This window comes from Tamandua tetradactyla, chromosome 8 (genome assembly GCF_023851605.1).
Source record: "Tamandua tetradactyla isolate mTamTet1 chromosome 8, mTamTet1.pri, whole genome shotgun sequence".
Classification (NCBI taxonomy): Eukaryota; Metazoa; Chordata; class Mammalia; order Pilosa; family Myrmecophagidae; genus Tamandua; species Tamandua tetradactyla.
The window spans coordinates 83,174,285-83,193,630 of NC_135334.1; the positions used below are offsets into that span (position 1 = coordinate 83,174,285).

The 19,346-nt window shown below is 40.5% G+C and overlaps 1 protein-coding gene across 9 annotated transcripts in view; it reads right to left on the reverse strand.

The window, feature by feature from the left end:
- Nucleotides 1–19,346, reverse strand: part of DENND2B (DENN domain containing 2B) — a 278,920-nt gene that overhangs the window by 136,758 nt on the left and 122,816 nt on the right. For 4 of the 9 annotated variants that reach the window (XM_077113931.1, XM_077113932.1, XM_077113934.1 and 1 more), the window contains one exon: nt 5,060–5,148. The exons of 4 other annotated variants lie outside the window; for them this stretch is intronic. The gene's annotated coding sequence lies outside the window, so the exon portion shown is untranslated. One more of the 9 variants, XM_077113933.1, reaches the window with a different exon arrangement.

Genomic DNA, 19,346 nt, shown 5'->3' on the forward strand with positions numbered 1-19,346 from the left:
AGTTTTTAAAGAGAAGAATATTGTGATAGCTACTACAACAGCCCCCCGCCCCCCATCTCACCCCCAGTAACAGTAAATTTAGTATATCAGAGACAAAGAAAATAAGAGAAGGAATCTTTGGAGAACTCTTCAATAAGGCAGTCTAGAAAAGACTAATATCCTCCTCTTCCCCTAAAACATACACATATGATTACATATCCAGGTGAGTTTTCTATGGTCTATGGCAAGAAATGGAGGCTCCAAGTTTTTCAAGCAACACAACATTATATGGCATGCTTCCCTAAGACAGATGCACCCAACATTCCCCGACACAAATGCACACAGTGAGTGTTTCCTTACCATCCCTGCAGCATAAAACAGACACACAGAATTTCCCTCCCCCACCCCCAGAAGAAGACACATGTTAATGCACGTTTTCCCATAGGCTTTAAAGAGAAATCTCTGCAGACTACACCAGATGGTCATTTTTTCTCTTTCATGCCCTCCTGGCCCCTACGTACTTTTCATGGTCTCTCTAACTCAAAGGGCTCAATTATCTGCCTGTAGATTTCCCCTTCCCCAGCTGCCATCACCTAAACTTATCAACCCCTGAAGCCATTGTAGAGGCACAGAAAGGAGGCCAAGCCAGAACTCCAAAGGGCTGCTGCCCGGCCTTTTTCAGATTCAGTTGGTGTTGTCTCTGCTTGGCTGCCTCAGCAAACTCTCTAGGGACCAAAAGTAAAGAAATCAGAAGTTCTCTAGGACAGTAACAGGTAGCAACCAAGAGAAACAACAGGAAGACATGCTCTTCAGTCTCTCAGTCTTGCATCAAAGAGAGGTGCTTTGGAAGGCTCAGGACTGAGACCCTCTCTCAAGTGCCAGGCAGATCTCCCAAAGTAGTTCTTAGCATCACATGAGTTCTCCAGAGGTGGGGAGCACAGCAAGCCTCTCTTAGTTCCAGGCAGTGTGGCCATGATATTTGGAGTCTCAGGTACCCCCCTAAACTGTACACCCAGCCCTCCATTCCAGTGAAGGAGCAGAGCCATAAGACTTGAGATGCCCTTGGCTTGTCTTCCCAGGTATTTCAGTTTCAATTGTCTTGGATGACTGATTATTCTAACTTTAAAAAGAGGTAGCCCAGGAGATAGCCTGCAGGAAGGGGAGGGGAGGAGCTAGGGAGAGAAGGAGTGAGAACAGGCATGTTACTTTTTAATCCTTAAAGAACATAGAGGGGTCCAATTTGTGACTCAACTCTGGGAAGTTGGACTGCCAGGAGTGAGAAACAGCTGCAGCCCCAATCTAAGCTGTGAACAAATTCTCCTTTGGGCCTTCAAGGTTATTGTGATGGGACTCACCTGAAGGATGGCTCTGTTGTAAAAAACAAAAAGAAAGAAAAGAAAAGAAAAAAATCTACCCAGGGTCTCCTCGGGGCTTCTTTCCAGATACCAGTCCAAGGAACAGCTGGCAGTTTTCCCGTGTCCCACAAGAAAGGCTGAAGCTGTGGGTGGGTGGCCAGCTCCTTCGCATTTCTTCCTACCTGGTAACACGTAAGTCCTACAGATTCACTGAGGTGAATTCACTGATGCCCTTGCCTAGAGTCTCTCCTCCCCTATCATTCTGTTCCTTGGCACAGTCCCATGGCATATCAAGTGTCTCTGCCCTTGGAATTCCACTTCCTTGTTTCCTTCTTTGTTATTCTCCTAAGCCGTAGCCATGCAGGTTCCTGAAAGAACTGCCCAGCCCCCAAGGAGACTTTCAGAACAAGGTATATACCTCTTCCTACTAGTTAGAACCCTGATTTTCAAGCTCAGAATGGAGAAGAAAGGCCTCTCTGTCCACTCAAAAGTTTCCCCTGTAGAACCTACCAGGTGAGGGAATCAGCTCTAACACCTAGTAGCCTCTTTTCCAGCTACTAAGGTTCATGATGTCATGAACTGGGTTGTCAGGTAGCTGCAGGACCATGGAAGCAAAGGGCCCTTGTGAAGTCCCTCTCCTCTATATTTCCCAGCCCTTAATTTACATGAGTCAGGTGACTTAAGGAAAGCCTCATCTCTAAAGAATGATTTATGAAGCTCAAAGTCTCCAGTGAATGTCACTCTTATTAAACTTTCCAACCCAAAGAAAGCACATTTGTCTCCTTTAATATCTTGAAGAAATCTTTTAAGTTTTTTTCTCTCATTTTTATTTATGAATACAATAAAGAAGAGGGCATTTTATAAATGGGGAGGCCAGACAAAGTTACTTTCCAGAAAAGAGTTGGGCCATCCCTCAAGCTTCAATTCATAACATCTTACACTATATAGGACTTGAACTGTTCAGAAGTACTTTCAGGGAAATTAATTCATTTGCTTTTCCCAATAATCCTATGAGGTAGTTATTATCATTACCTCCATTCTCATAGCTAATACATCTAAAATGCATATAGGTTAAGGGCCTTGCCCATGGCCACTTAGTGGGCAAGGGGCAGAGCCTGACCATGAACTCCAGCTTCCTAAGCCCAAACCCATTATTCTTTCTGTTACACCAAAAGAAAGAGCACCAGCCCCTCTGGGCTGGGTTTCTGCTAGTCCTTTTCACATACGTAGGGATGGTAAACTTGAAGGAGCCCCAACTACATGCACCTGGGTAGAAAAGAACTGAAATTCTGGATTTGCATTATCCACTAAAGGGCCCACTGACTCAGAGAGGTCCCCTCCACACATCCCCCAAGTCTAATCCCAACCAACAATGCTATACAACATCCCTCCCCCAGCTCCAAAAACATAAGTTTCAACCAAGCAAAAGATCCCTGGAATGTAGGGAAAAGAGGAATCACTTTAAAAGTGGCCCATCTGAGGTCCAGGGTGAGTGAGTTCACTCTCATGGCCCCTCAGGCCACAATACTGATGGATACATGTACACATTAAGGGAGCCAGAATTGGGAACAGGGCCAGTGCTTGCATTGGCAAACTGACCCGAAGTTAATCAGAAGGTCCCCTCATTGTTTAACAGAACACAAAAGACATTCTGTTTAGAAAGTTTAAGAAGAAAAACTGAAAAGCCAGGATAGCAGCTGTTCCTTCAGCCCACAGAGAAACCAAAGCAACCACAGTTTCCTGAGGGCCAGGAATAAGTTTAAGATGTAATATGGTTAAAGCAGAAGCAGATCTCCTGTCAGGTCTCTGAGTGCTCACTGAATTCATCCTCCTAACAATATTACTGACAACCTAGTCACTTCATCACCTGCCTCTAAAAGTGCCTTTCTGGATAAGTCTATTTTCCTAGGCACACACTGAGCTCGCCAGACACCACATGCACCTTGACCTCCTGACTGTGCATATCCACCTCTTTCCTTTCCTCTAGGTCACAACAATTTTAACCAAAACATAGGACAAGCTGAGTGGAAACAGCACATAGCATGGACACTGCTTGCCCTAAGATTTGGTTAAAATATTAACCAAAGGAATCCTCCTGGCTCATCCACAGTGCCTCATGTCTTCTCAGGCTTCCTAGCTTTTAGCAGCAGCCACTGAGTTCACTCTGACACATCTGGAGAAGAAACCTCTTTGCAGGCCCCAAAGTCCAAAACACACTCCTCCTCCACTCACATATCTCTTAGGAAAGCCTGTAATAAACCTTACAAATGAGGGAAGACAGATTGCTCCTTACAAGCCACCTTGCAGAGAGAAAGAGAGAAAAAGAGGGCAAACAGACACCCCAGGTCAGATGTCCCAATGATATTCTCTCCATCCTTATAACTGCTCCAGAGGACTTGGAACTAATGAAAGGTTCCTCACTGAGCCTAATTAACTTTGATTGTTTTTCATTGCAGGTCAGACATGGCAGCACCAAGAGACAAAGAAGACACTTTTCAATAGAACAAACCAAACCACTCAAAAGATACTGGAGTTTCCATATAAGAAACACAAAGACAATGCTAGAGTGATAATTCATTTTTTCTATACAAAAGACTCTTCCTGTGAAATGTCTTGTGCCTTAACACTAAATAAAAGTAAAATGATTTCTATACTGAAGCCTAAACACCTCAGATTCAGCAAAAGTGAGATCAGCTAGATCTGCAAAGTCAAGAAAATTGGCTGTCTCCCTCCTCCTTAAGCTAATAGAATCCAACTGTTGGAGCATGACATCATTCCTGAGCCCCAATCCCTGAGCACAGAGTGCAGACACTCACTCGCCTGCCTCCCAGAAAACAGCCCCAAGACTGTGGCCAGGAAAGGAGGAAAAACAATGCAAGCCAGGGGTTGACTTTACCTGAAAGTCCCGGTGTTTTCCTGCCCACTCCATTCTTGGCAGAGTATGGCTCACACCACAGTCTGTTAGGGAGCCCAGGGCCCCAAAATCCACTCGCTTAGCTCCCAATACCTGCTGCGAGCTTCCCACAGCTCCTTCCTCTGACCTTTCGTAGTGCTCCTTCCAGCCAAATGAGCGGAGCACAGCTAGCCGTCCAGGCCAGTTGTCATGGAGACCCTGTTCTCGCCAGGCGCATTCTGGCTCTCACTCTCTCCAGTGCACTCTCTTTTTTCTGTTACCACAACTAACTCCCTCTCCCCAACAACCTCAATCTCTCCCCACACCTCTCCCCCCCCCACACATGCACACACTCTCTCTCCCTCTGTCTTTCTCACACACGCGCGCGCACACACACACACACACACACACACTCTCTCTCACTCTCTCTCTGTTTAGTTCTGGGAGGCTTCCATGAAACAGCACTGTCTTTTGATCAGCTCAGTTTTTGCACACATTCCACTCCTCCCACCTCCCTTCTAGTCAAACAGGGACTCTGGGGAACTTGCTTGAACAGCTCATAAGGGAGAAGGGAAAAGACAGTGCATGGACTTGTTTTCCTCCCCTCCAGTGTCTCACTTTTTATAACTTGGAAAAATCCAGCCAGGGGGAGGGAGCTAGCTAGAGTATTTGGAGGGGAAGCAAGCCCTTCCTCTGGGTCCTGGAACTCGGGTAGGAGGGACTCAGATGTATTGCCTTGACTTGTTTGTTCACTTGGGATTTTCCGGGCAGCAGTTGGGGCGGAAACGCATTCACATCCCAGGAGTTCGCCTGGACTGGCCTCTTTGCTTACCTTAGTGACTGCCCAGGTTGTGGTGAAGGCTTTTACCAGTGCAGGGATTCATGGTACTAGTGCTGTTGCCCAAGCAGTCTCTCATCTTTCTGCAACGAAAGGAAAGACACTATGTCAGGACCAGTAAGAATCCCGGGCAAGTCCAGAGTCATAGCATAGGCAACAAACATGACATAAATATAGTCTCGTCTGTCTGCCCTGCTCAGGGTCTGCAACTAAAACCCAGCTTTATGTGAGCTGCTGTCACAGTCAGTAATAATAGCACTCCTGACCAAGAGCTGGCACACTGCCTGAGACATAGCAGGCCCTCTAAGTTTAGTCCCCTCCATGCATAATTCTGCTTTTACATGTATTATTTTGTTTGATCCTTCTGACCTTTTGAAATTCACTGGACAGATCTTATCGTCGTTTTATAGAAAGGAAAACTGGGACTCAGAGATCAAATGTTTGGGCCACAGTTATACTACTAGTTAGGCAGTCAAATAACTAAGAGTAGACCAGCCCAGTGACTCCTAGTCCAGTGCACTTTCCAATAAAGTACACTGTCTCCGATCTTGAAAACTAACAACTTTTCGATAACCAGCTAAGAGATACAAATCTGGGTTCCCAGGGAAAGATGGAGAGTCATTCTGAGTCACGCTGAACTAGATCTAACTATCCAACCTTTTCATCATAAAGACTTTATGATATATCCTAATCTATAGCTATAAATTACTTTTCACTTTTCTAAAACTCTCTCAAAAATTTTGGCTCATTTGTTCAACACAATAGGCCTGACAATTAGGACTGTTATTATCTGTAATAACTGTAAGGCTGTTATTATCATACTAATTTAACTGTTTTTTTTTTTTTAATTTAATCTAAAAGAGAGGTAAAATAATTTGCCTTGGTAGGAGTGGGGATTTAGGGAGAGGTGCGGCTGTGCACAGAAACGGGAAATAACAGAAGTAGGAAAAGCACCCACCTCTCTTTGGTGCATTAAGCAAAGTAGTTGCAAGAACACCAGGCAGAGCAGGAGCCTGAAGACCTTGACAGTTCCTGACTGCACCACTAATTAGCCGTGCATCCTTGGGCAAGTCACCTAACCTCCCATTTTCCACATCTATAAAACCTATATCCTAGGCAATTAACAGATTAACTGGGCTGGGGTGAGCATAAAAGGTGATGGTTAAAAAAAAAAAAGTAACAATGTATGTGAAAGCACTCTCCTTATGTCAGGCACTGGGCTAGGAATTTCATTCATCTCAGCTGCTCCTTACCAAAATGAAAATTAAATAAAATAAAATTCTGAGGCAGGTGGTAGCCCCACAAGAATAGAACACTGAAGCCTGAGGCAGATTTTTCCAATGTTATTTTCCCAATATTGCTCCCTAAAACAGATGTTCTGAAGAGGGCCTGATGGAACCTTTAATGCAGACACACACACACACACACACACACACACACACACACACACACACACACACACACACACACACACACACACACACACACACACACACACACACACACACACACACACACACACACACCCCGAATCCTTGTTTTCGGTTAACCTCCACACTTCAAAAAATTCTCAAAACAAGATTTTTTTTAGCTTAAAAGTTAAATACATGCCAGGAACTAAAGTGCGAGAAGTGTTACAAAATTCAACAGGGACCCATGCAAAAAAAAATCCAACAGGGAATGACAATATGACATAAATCCTAAATGGCTGAGCACTGTTGCTTTAAGGAATCAATGAGAACTTCAAAGGGGGTATACCCAACCACCCATTATAAATGCCCAGCCTGACCCAAAACACAAGCTCAGAAATCCCTAATAGGCCCTAACGTCTCAAGTCTATAAAGGAAGCAGGATGAAAGAGTAAGTGAAACACCTTCAAATTACCAAACTTCTCCCTCTTCACGTCCCAAACAGGCATGGTCACCAAATTCCAAGGATCTCTCTGTGATTCTCAAAGCCCTCAAAATGCACATTCCTTTATCTAGTCTCCAGAATAAAATAATATTCTGGAGAATATCAACTAACATTAACTGAGTGCTTACCATGTGTCAGTCACTCTTCTAAGCAGTGTGAGGGGTTGAGTACTGAAGTTTATAACAGTAATTCAAACTTCAAAAAGCCCTCAGACCAAACAGAGAATGCAGGCCTTGCTCCCCCTAGTGGTATCCCGGAGTTAAAGAGGAACTGGCCTTCAGGAGGAAAGACCTCACTAGTAGGAGAACTGGAACCCCTGCTTGCCTGCTATTGCATATGAGCTCCTTGAAATAGGCAGAGCCAGAGGACAACTAAATCCCTCCCGCTGCCTCTGTAAGGCTGGATTCAGATCATCCCACTGGGCCTTTTCTGAAGAGTAGGGATCTTGCAGTCTTAGGCTACCTGATATCTAACATGCTCAAGACAGAAACCTGAGAGCCATCTTTGCCTCTCTCTACTTCTCTCTCCCCACATCTCGTCTTCACATTTACCAACTCCAAACAATTCTACTTCCAAAATATATATTTTATCGATTTTTCTCTACCTCCATAGCTACCCAGTCTTCACCTTAATTATTGCAAAAGCCTCCAACCTGCTCTAACTTCCAGCTTCCACTCTTGCCACCCCCCACCCCCCCCACACAAATGCATTCTCCTTGGAGTTGTCTGAATCACCTTTTTGTACCAGATCAACTCATTTCCTGCTTAACACACTTCAATGGCTTCCTATTGCACTTGATAAAATCTAAACTCTTACCAGAACCTACAGGGCTCAGAATGATCCTTTATAACATAACTCCTACCTTTCTCTTCTCTGTGCTCTAGCCAGACAAACCTTCTTTCAGTTCTCTAAGAGGGCTAGATTTTTTCCAAGGTATTCATTCCCTCAGCCTGCCTGGGATATGCCCCTTTCCCCTGTGTTAACCCCTGGTTAACCCTTATGCATCTTGCCTCAACTTGACCGTCACCCCCTCAGAGAAGTCTTCCACAATCTTCCAATCCAAATGAGGCTCCCCGGAACGTATTCTTCACAGCAATTACATGATTTGTAATCACACATCTGTGCTATTATTTGCTTTGTGTCAGTCTTCCCCCATGGATTTCTCTGGACCGGGAACCTGGACTATTTTGTTAAGTACCATATGCCCTGCACTGTACAGGGTCCAGCTCACAGTTGGCACTCAATAAATATACGCTGAATGTTACGTAAAACCCATTTCTTCCCGTCCTACAGGAAGAGGAAACTTAGCACCGCTATTTCATGTCACTCGTAGTATCTTTTCATAGACTTAAAAACTATAATTACATTTCTTTTCTTTATGTGCCTTGCCTGCGGCCTCAACCAAAATTCCTGTAAAGTCTCCCCGAGGTTTGTTTCCCAGAACTTTCCCCATAAAGTCACTCTCCTGAGGATGTGCTCCAGCATTTTACAACCTCTGCTATTACAGAGTGCCCACTCACAGGCACACCACACCACACTGCCATTGCCAAACCGAGCGGGATACAGGAATGGCCCAACTCCCAACTCCCACGGTATAAGAAGGTTCTCTCAGGTCAGCTCCATTCAGGAACAAAAATCCATTCTCTCTCCTCCACTGCACAGGTAACTGTGCTTAAAAAAAAATACATTTTTTTTTACTAAAAAATCATTTTATTTTTTATAATTTGGAGATCTGTGTAAAATGCTGTTTGAAGAAAGGTTTTCGTTGCTAAAAGAACTTAAAACTACTGTCTGGGAGAAAATAATGAAGGCGTAAATAAGAGCAATGGCAGTGTGAAGTTCAACCTCCATCTCATGACATACAGTATCACCAAATTCCACAACCCCTGCCTACACCTCCCCTGCCACTACCACCAACTATAGACATAATGACAGCCCACCACCTAGTTCTCCATAAACAGCCTGTGCTTTTCCTCTTCCTGTCCTCCCCACCACAATGCTCAAGCTTTTATCTGAGTACCTCTCCTCCCATTAGTAAAATCTTACTGCCTTCAAGACCCAATTCTGTGAAATATCCTGATCTCCTGGCAGAATCTGTAAGTTTCCTTTGCATGCCCTATAGAGTTTGAAGGTGTCTTTATCATGGCATTTATATCACTTTATCATTGTTACTTGTCCCCGTCTCTCTAAGGGATGTTAGCACCTCCAGGTCTATCCATTTTTGTATTTAATTCAGAGTGGTTAATCAATTAATGTGTGTGAAATAAATGAATCATTGAAAAGACTCTTTCAAAAAAAGAAAGTAATAGCTGTCCCTCTCCATAAGGTGAGAGCTTGAAGTAACACTGTACCAAGAAAATATGTGCATGATAATTAGAATCTACATTAGGTCATAAGAGGAATTTATGGTCTTTCTTATCTCTTTAAAGATAATTTCTGAACCTAAAAACACAGGAGCAGAGTAAATCTTTTATGGTCACTTTTTACTCTGAGATCAAAGGGATTCAAGAAAAGTGATGTTATTTTACTCTTATTGGTTGGATCCTAGAATGTCTGAGAGAGGAGGTATAGCTTCAGGTGTCTCTGGGGAATCTAATTCCCAATGCCCACCAGATAGGAGTCCAGTGACTCCTCCAATGAAGATATCCAATTCTGCCCTAGGAATGGGGGATCAGGCATATGTCCTCCCAGATTCTCCTACATCAGGCTCTAGCTATCATATGAGTAGGCAGGTTTACAGAAGAGCCCTTGAAAGCTTTAAAATATACTTTTTCCACCAGTGAGTGACAACCTGGTAAGAAGGGCGGGCCGGTTTGAAATTGTTGTGTACCCCAGAAAATCTGTGTTCTTTAATCCTCATTCAGTATTGCTGGGTGGATCTTTTTTATTGTTTCCATGGAGATGTGACCCACCCAATTATGGTTGGTAACTTTTGATTAGGTGGTTTCCATGGAGATGTCTCCATCCATTCAAGGTGGGGTTTCTTACTGGAGTCTTTAAGAGGGAACCATTTTGGAAAAAGCTTCAGTGTTGTCAGAGCCCACACAGCCAGAGACTTTGGAGATACAGAAAGAAAATACCCCCAGGGAAGATGCTGAAGAAGCCTGGAGAGAAAGCTAACGGGCATTGCCATGTGCCTTCCCAGTGAAGAGGGAAAATGAAGAGGGAAAACCTGAATGTTTTAGCCTTCTTGAGCCAAAGTATCTTTCCCTGGATTGTACATTTCGAAGACTCAGAACTGTGAACTGGCAACTTAATAATTTCTCTTTTTAAATGCTGTTACATTACTGGGATATTTTATTCTAGAAGGTTTAACAAACTAAAACAAAGGGAAAAATTAAAAACCCAGAAACTGAAAGATTCAGCAGGTTGGAGCCCAGTCCTAGCTTCCAGCTCTCTCCAGTGTAAGATCTTAAGCAAGTCCCTATTTCTCTTTAGGGCCTTTTATTTCTCTTCCACATAATCAGAGGGCAAGACTAGCTTGAATGCTCTATTGCAGCATTCTTATTGCAGTCACCCAATCCTACTGTTCTATCCTAGTCACCCAGTTCCACTGCTTTCTTAATGAGTCCAAAGCAGCAAAATATTTCTTGCTTTCAGGGACTACAGAGTCTATGTCCAATCCTTTCAGCAGAACCCCTGACCTGAATCAGACAGAACACCATCAGAAACAAAAGACAGCCTTTTCTGGAAGAAAAAATGGAAAATTCAGACTTCCTGCCTAAGGAAGGCTACAGAGAAAAAAAAGCCTCCAAATGTAGGATGGGGAAATTAGGAAATGGCCTGGGAAGTTCCTGGAAAAGGACTGAGGCTCTGCTGAGGACTCATATCCTAGCTATCAGTCAGACACAAAGCTGCCTTTACAATGCAGAAGCAGTGGCAATATCTAACTGAATTCCCTTAGAAACCATCTACTGTAAATCAAGCAGTCTGTCTATTCATGGGCCCTGTGCTAGGGCCTTCAGATTAACCAAATGTCGCTTTCCAGATGGCAATCCCAGTTTTCCTCTGCCTGGGTGCCACATCTGGCAGGACCTCCAGTTTACTAGCCACTACTACACACACACTTTGCTTGTACAGTCTTCCTAGGAAAACACATTCTGGGTGCTCATGTCTTGGCATTTTATGGAAGGAAATTCTCCCAGGTCCTTACTCCTGCCCTAATCAAACCTGCCTTTCTCATCCTCCATAGTCTCTACCCCCAGTCCTATCACCAACCCTAAGGCTCTGACTTCAGCCATCCCATAGCCCTGTGGTAAAGCAGCTACTGGACATTTTCTTGCTGGGTTAACCTCACTCTCCTTCAGTCTGCCAGCCTTCCAGCCCTAATTTACCTCAGCTCACTCAGCACACAACTCTCAAGATGAAGCTCAAAGGTCAGATCCCCAAGACACAAAACATTCAACAGCTAAATCCAGTCCCTTGGATTATCTGTCACAATGTTTACATTGGGGTTTATTTGCTGTACTCTCTCAAATCCACAGGCTCCTGACCATTGTCCTTTGATAAGTCAAATATTTTAACATTGGACCACTTATAAACCACAGGTACAGATCCAGGAAAAACTGGACCATGGAGACAATATCCCAGGCCCCACCTAAGAGCATCATTTTACCCTCCCAGAATGGGCCTCTCGGGCTTATTTGGCTTAGACCTCCAAGCTCAACCAAGATCTTCTCCTGTCATGACTAAAGCTTCAGGATTGGGAAGCTACAGTACAAAATGGAGGGAAATGATGAGGGCAGAGAAATAAAGATATGGATTCAACCCATCAAGAGGATACCTGGAGCCTGAGAAAGAAGCACCTCACAGAATAAGATCTGGGCAAGGCTATAGGAAGTGTGGGCCCAAATTGTACTACATTCCCTGATTTTCTCTAGCTAGACTATATTCTCTATCCCTACACCTCCAGGACTCTTTGGAACAGACTACACCAGTCCTGTGTCATATGCCCCTCACTGACTTGCATTTTAGTGCACCAAGGCTTATTCAGCTTAATTCTTCCACTAGTCTGAAATATTCTGTAGTACAAGGACCATGTCTTAAATAACTCTATATCTAGTTTAGACCTTTATACTGAGAACAATTAAAAAATTTTTAATGAAACCAACCAATCAGCTAATCATCCAAACTAATGAGGGCATCACAGGACCTGAACCATTTGGTACATAGCATCTCAGAGTGGCCTGTGGTTTCCAAGGTGTGGTAGGTATAGAAGGCAATCAAAAGTGCTATACAGATATCTTTTTAAATGTTGACACTTTTGTATTTATTTTAATGTGCGTAAGAAAAAAGATAACCAGCTGTTAACCCCATGACTACTGACATCTTGCTTAGACCAAGCTAAAGAAGGTATAATTTTTTTATTAGAAATATTTGTAGATTTACAGAAAAGTTATGCATAAGATACAAAAAATACAGGATTCCCATATACCCTATTATTGACACCTTGCATTAGTGTGGTATATTGGTACAATTAGCAAAAAAACATTTTTATAATTGCACTAACTATAGTCCATAGTTTACAATAGGGTTCGCTGTGTTGTACCTCTTCTGTATAACATATTTCTTCTCATAACAATATATAACCTAAAATTTTAATCACATTCACATATATAATTCAATGTCATCAATTACACATAAACTTTTTTTATTGCTTTTAGTCTCTGCTTTGCTAAAATTAGTGGGTAAAAGTTTAAAAAGAAAGAGGATAGTTGCATAGTTTCAAAGTGTCTCCTCAGAATATTTATTAATTACAAAGGCAGTAATAGTAACTTTACAGTGGAGAAACCTGGCAGCCACCACCTTAAATGATCAAGGCTGGTATCTCCAGTCATAAGACACATTGATGTCATGTGCCCTCTGAAATCATGCACTGAGAAGGGAATCCCCCTCTGTGGCTTTCTTCCCCAAAAGCCATAACCTTAATCTAATCATAAGAACACATCAAATAAAGCCAACTTGAGGGACATTCTATAAAACAACTAACTAATATTCCTCAAAAGCATCAAGGTTATAAGAGATCAGGCAAGGCTGATAAACTGTCAAAGACTAGAAGAGACTAAGAAGATGCAAAAACTAAATGCAATGTGGAATCCTGAATTAGACCCTGGAACAGAAAAAGGACCCTAATAGAAAAGCTGGTGAAATTCAAATGAAGTTCATACTTTACATTATGCCAATGCTAATTTCTTAGTTTTGATAATTGTACCAGGGTTTTATAAGATTACGGAAAGTTATCCTGTTTTGGCAACTTTTCTATAAGTCTAAAATGATTCCAAAATAAAAAGTTATTAAAGAGGCAATTCAATGAAAACTAAATAAATAATAACATGATATACATTTTAAGGTAAAAAACTTAAAAAGTGGGTGAAAATGACAAGTTTGGAAAGCATTAGAATAGTCACCCTACACACCCTTTGCCTAAGAAAAGTTGCCCACAGAATGATAATCACTGCTATAGAAGATGAAAAGTGCTCAGTTTCACGCTACTTGAGGAAAAAAGTAATAAGTCAGCCATTTGATAAAAAATTATATATATATATATATCACACATATAATGCAGAGAAAAAGTCTGTATTAAAAATTACCTCTACAGACTTCCATGTGGGTGACCTGGGTTTGATTCCTGGACCATGCACCCAAGGAAAAAAAAAATTACCTCTACAGCCACTATGGAAAACAGTTTGGTGGTTCCTCAAAAAGTTAAAACAAAGAATTACTATATGACCCAGCAATTCCATTTCTAGGTACATATCCAAAAGAATTGAAAGAAAGGACGCAAATAGATAATGTATACTATGCCAGTTTGAAGCTATCATGTACCCCAGAAAAGCCATGTCCTTTAATCCTCATTCAATTTGCTAGATGGGAGAATTTTTTTATTGTTTCCATGGAAATGTGACCCACCCAATTGTGGGTGGTAACTTTTGATTAGACGGTTTCCATGGAGATGTGTCTCCATCCATTCAAGGTGGAGTTGCTTACTATAGCCCTTTAAGAGGGAACCATTTCGAAAAAGCTACAGAGCCACAAGAGCCACCAGAACCAACAGAGCCAACAGAATGGACAGAGCCCCAAGAAAGCCACTGAAGAGAAAGCTAGCAGATCTCGCCACGTGCCTTTCCAGCTGAGGATGTTCCTGAATGTCATCGGCCTTCTTGAACCAAGGTATCTTTGCCCAGATATCTTAGGTTGGACATTTTCATAGCCTTGCCTTAATTTGGACATTTTCATGGTCTTAGAACTGTAAACTTGCAACTTAATAAATTCTCTTTTTTTAAATCCATTCCGTTTCTGGTATAGTGCATTCCGGCAGCTTTCAAATTAGAAAATACACTAACGTTCATCATAGCATTATTCAAATAGCCAAAAATGGAAAAAACCTAAGTGCCATCAACAGATGAATGGATCAATAAAAGGTGATACACACATGTAATGGAATCTTTTTCAGTCATGGAAGGAATGAAGTTCTGATACAGGCTACAACATGGATGAACCCTGAAAACATTATGTGAAGTGCAATAAGCCAGACACAAAAGGTCAGATACTGTGTGATTCCAATTATATGAAGTATATACAATATACGATTCACAGTGTCAGAAAGCAGATTAGAGCTAAACAGAGTTGGGAGATGGAGCAATGGTGTGCCTGTTTGGAAGTATTATGTACCCTAGAAAAGCCATGTTTTAATCCTGATCCAATCTTGTGGAAGGAGCTATTTCTTTTAATCCTAATTTAACACTGCAGGTTAGAAAGGCTTTGATTAGATTATTGCCACAGAGATGTGACCTGCCCAATTGTTGGTGTGACTTCTGATTAGACGGACATGTGACTGTACCCATTACAAGTGGGTTTCGATAAATTCGTTGGAATCCTTTAAAAGAGGAAATATTTTGGATAGAACCAGAAATGACAGAGCTAACAGAAGCGACAGAAGCTTCAGTGCCAACAGAGCAGCTGTAGATGCTTGGAGATACAGAAACTTTGGAGAACAGAGACACAGATGTTTGGAGATGCTTGGAGCACAGCAGATGTTGCCATGAGATGTTAAGAAAGCTAGATCCTGGAGAGAGCCACAGGAAACCAAGAGATGAAAGCCATCCCCAGAGAAGCAAGTGAGGAACCTTCACAAAAACAAAGGCTGAAAGCAACACAGCCCATGAGCAAGGGACCAGCAGACGCCAGCCACATGACTTATCAGCTGACAGAGGTGTTTCAGACCAATCAGACTTTCTGAATGAGGGCAACTTCTTATTGCCTTAATTTGGACATTTTCATAGGCTTAGAATTGTAAACTTATAACTTATTAAATTCCCTTTTTGAAAGCCGTTCTATTTCTAGTATATTGCACGCCAACAACTTGTAAACTAATACAAACGGGGAGCCTCTGTTTAAGGGATACAGTTACTGTTTTGAGTTATGAAAATGTTTTGCCATGGATGGTGTTGATGGTACAACAACATTGTAAATTTAATTAATGCCATGTAATTGCACACATAAAAATGGTTAAAATGGCAAATTGTATGGTATATATATGTTGCTATGAGAGAAAGAGACAGAAAGGGAGAAGGAAGGCAGGAGGGAAGGGAAGAAGGAAAGAAGGAAGGAAGGGACGGAGGGAGAGAGGGACGGATGGAGGAAGGAAGGAAGGAAAGCGTGAAGCCTGATAAAATAAAATATAATATCCCTGGGATTAAAGATTATTTTACCTTTCTTATTTTGGATTATTTATATTTTCAGAAATTTCTCCAGTAAATGCTTTTCTTTTGTAATAAAAATAACCTATGCTGAACAGAGTACAGATGAAATTTATTAAATAGTAAATGAGTTTTTTAAAAATTTATTTATAAATTTAAAAAATTAAGAAACCAAATAAAACATCAACATATATAATCAGTAATTCACAACATCATCACTTAGTTGCATATTCATCATTTCTTAGAACACTTGCATTAATTCAGAAAAAGAAATAAAAAGACAGTAGAAAAAGAAATAAAACGAACACAGGAAGCAAACACAGGAAAGAAAAAAAAAAGATTGTATCTACCATACCCCTTACCCCTAGCTTATATTGATCACTAGTATTTCAAACTAAATTTATTTTAGCATTTGTTCCCCCTATTATTTATTTTTATTCCATATGTTCTACTCGTTTGTTGACAAGGTAGATAAAAGGAGCATCAGATACAAGGTTTTCACAATCACACAGTAACATTGTGACATTTAGCTAGATCAATTAAAATGTTCATACCCTTTGACTCAGTAGCCTCATTTCGGGGAAATTATTCTAAGAAAAAAATTCTAAAATACGAAAAAACAATGCATGTTCCTAGCATTATTTATAATAATGAAAAATTAGAAACAACATTCATGTCAATCATTACTAGATTGGTAACTTCCAAATCTTTTTTGACCACAACCCGTGGTTAAAAATAAATTTTATATTGCAATCCAGGATGTGCACGTGTGTGTGTGTGTGTGTGTGTGTGTAAAAACTACACCAAAATGGTTTCTCAAAGCAGTACTTACTTATCTTTACTGTGTGACACTCTCTGCTATATTCTATAATAACCTATTTCATTAAGAAAACAGTTTGTAGAGCTCACTAATGGATTATGACCTATAGTCTAAAAAGCACTGCATTAGATGACCTATTGTGCAGACATTAAAAGAGATGACTAAAATCCACAAACTGGTAATTATGATCACTCTAGGGTGAGAAAAGACAAGAAAGGGTAGGATGAAGACTTGTTATACTCTGTACATTTTTTCATACCTTTTGAATTTACAACACATACATGTATCAATATTTAAAAATTAACTAATTTTAAATGATGACTGTGAAGACTTTAATAGCATTTGACAATGGTATTACCCTATAATGTGAAAACATATGCAAGTGAAAAAGAAAATCTATATATTAAAATAATAATCAGTGTTAGAAATTTTTTGCTTTTTACAGGTTCTAAATAATCTACACTGTTATTATTTTATTTCTACAATTTAATATATTTATTTTTTAAGCTTTTAAGCAACTAACGGTATGTGCATACAGGGGATTTCAAAGCTAACAGTAATGTTTTCTTTCTTAAGCGGGGAGGTGGGTACACAAGTACTCATGTCTTAAACTGTACATATAAACAACATATACTCTACATATCTCCTATTTTTAAATAAAACATTTCATAAGTGCACCTTCTTTCAGACAATTTGCCTCTTTACCCTCTAACTCAGAAATACACTCTAACAAGATGCTGGAATCAGATTTAAAACTGTCATCAATTTGCTACTTTCCATTCCTGTGAAGTGGTATAACAAAATATACCACTAAAATGGACTTTAAAGGTTTCCATTTAGAACTTTGCAGATGAGCTGGTTTCAGTGCTCATCTTTTTTTTTTTTTTTTACTTTTAACTTTTTTGGGGGGGGAATTTAACATATATAAAAAAAGCAACAAATGTTCAAGCACATTTTAATAAGCAGTTGTAAAACAAATTCTAAAGCTTGGCATGGGCCACAGTTCCATCACCTTTAGCTTTTTCTTCTAGCTGCGCCAAGAAACCAGAGACCAACAGAAATAGCAATATAATGATTCAGCAGTCACACTCATCTGTCAAATCCCATCTTCTCCATTATACTCCCCCTGCTCTTTAAATAACATATATTCATAAAGGCAATACATTTCAAAGTACATCACACCAACCAGCTGTAGAACAGATTTCAGAGTTCGGCATGGGTCACAGTTATACAACCCTAGGTTTTCAATTCTAGCTGCTCTAAGGTACTAGAGGCCAAAAGAAATATCAGTATGACTCCGCACTCACACTCATCTGTTAAACCCGACCCTCTGCATAACTCTACCATCACTCTTGACCTTTCTCCCACTCTTGGGGATAACTTGGCTGTGCCCATTCCAACTCCCTCATATTTGGACAGGGGGATGGAACCAGTCAATGTATTGGAAGGGCTGCTCAGCACTCCTCTTTTTGTATCCCTCTGTTCTCTCTCCTTTCCGCACAGAGTCATTATTCATTCCTTCATGTTTTTAATCACATATTAACTTCTCTCAGGGAAAGAACCACTTCCTATTCATCTTTGAATTTCCAACAGGCTCTAATGCAGTGCTTTCTTTGCAAATAGCACATGTTCAATAAATACTTATTAAATAAGTAAAATCACAGCAAAAATCCAGAACAGAATATATAAAGAGTGGCTTGTAAGGACATAGAGAAGGAAGTATTAACCACTGGGTGTTAAGTATAACTTGTGCTAAAAAACATCACTGTTATGGATTGAATCACGTCCTGCACAAAAGTCCTAACTAACCCCCAGTCCTGAGGATTTGTAATTAGGGTCTTTAGAGATGTAACTAGTTAAAGTGAGGCTGTGCTGAATCAGAGTGGAACTTAATCTACTATAACTGGAGTCCTTATCAATTGGGAAAATTTGGACATAGTCAGGAGTGGGAGAAAAATGGGCCACAGGATGGAGGCAGAGATTGAGTTATGAACTGCCAGCAAGCCACCACCAGAATAATACAGTCTTCAGAGAAAACATGACTCTGCCAACACTTCGATTTTGGATTTCTAGCCTCCAAAACTGTGAGATAATAAATTTCTGTTGTTTAAGCCACCTTGGCTATAGAATTTGTTACAGCAGCCCTGCCAAACTAAGACAATTACTAATTTTATTTAGTGAGGTTATTACAGAATTATTATAGAAAATAAATGAGATAATATGTATAAAAAACAGCAATAGATAATAAAATAATAGTTGGGGATGCATACCTATTTACATGATATACTTTTATATATGATATGTATCATATAAATAAACACACATGTACATACATAAAGCACAGAATGCCAGAGGCATAATTTATCTGAACTTTAAAAAACTCTCTTGAGCTTGGATAAAACACAAAAACTCAGGCCCCTGGGTCAACTGGCAACTCGGGTCAGCTAGCCACAAATGGCAATGCAAAATGGATTGATATCAATGTGGAAAAAGAGCACTGGAATTCCTAGGAGTCTGGGCACTTCTTATCAGTTCTAGACCCTACCATGGTCAACCTTCTTATCAATGACTTGAATAAGAAATGCTTATCAAATGTGCATATGACAAACTAATGATAGGAATAATTAATACACTAGAAAGAATAAGAAAAAAAGCCTTCAAAAATTGGAACCACAGGTTAAGCAGTACAAGTTGAAATTAAACAAGGACAAAATAAATAATGTATACTTAGATTTTAAAAAACCTATGAGACAAAAGGATGAAAATGATATAAGTGAAAAAAGAGTTGAGTATAGCTCAATGAGTCAACTTGTGAGGATGTCAAAACTCAATGTGATTTTGAATTCAT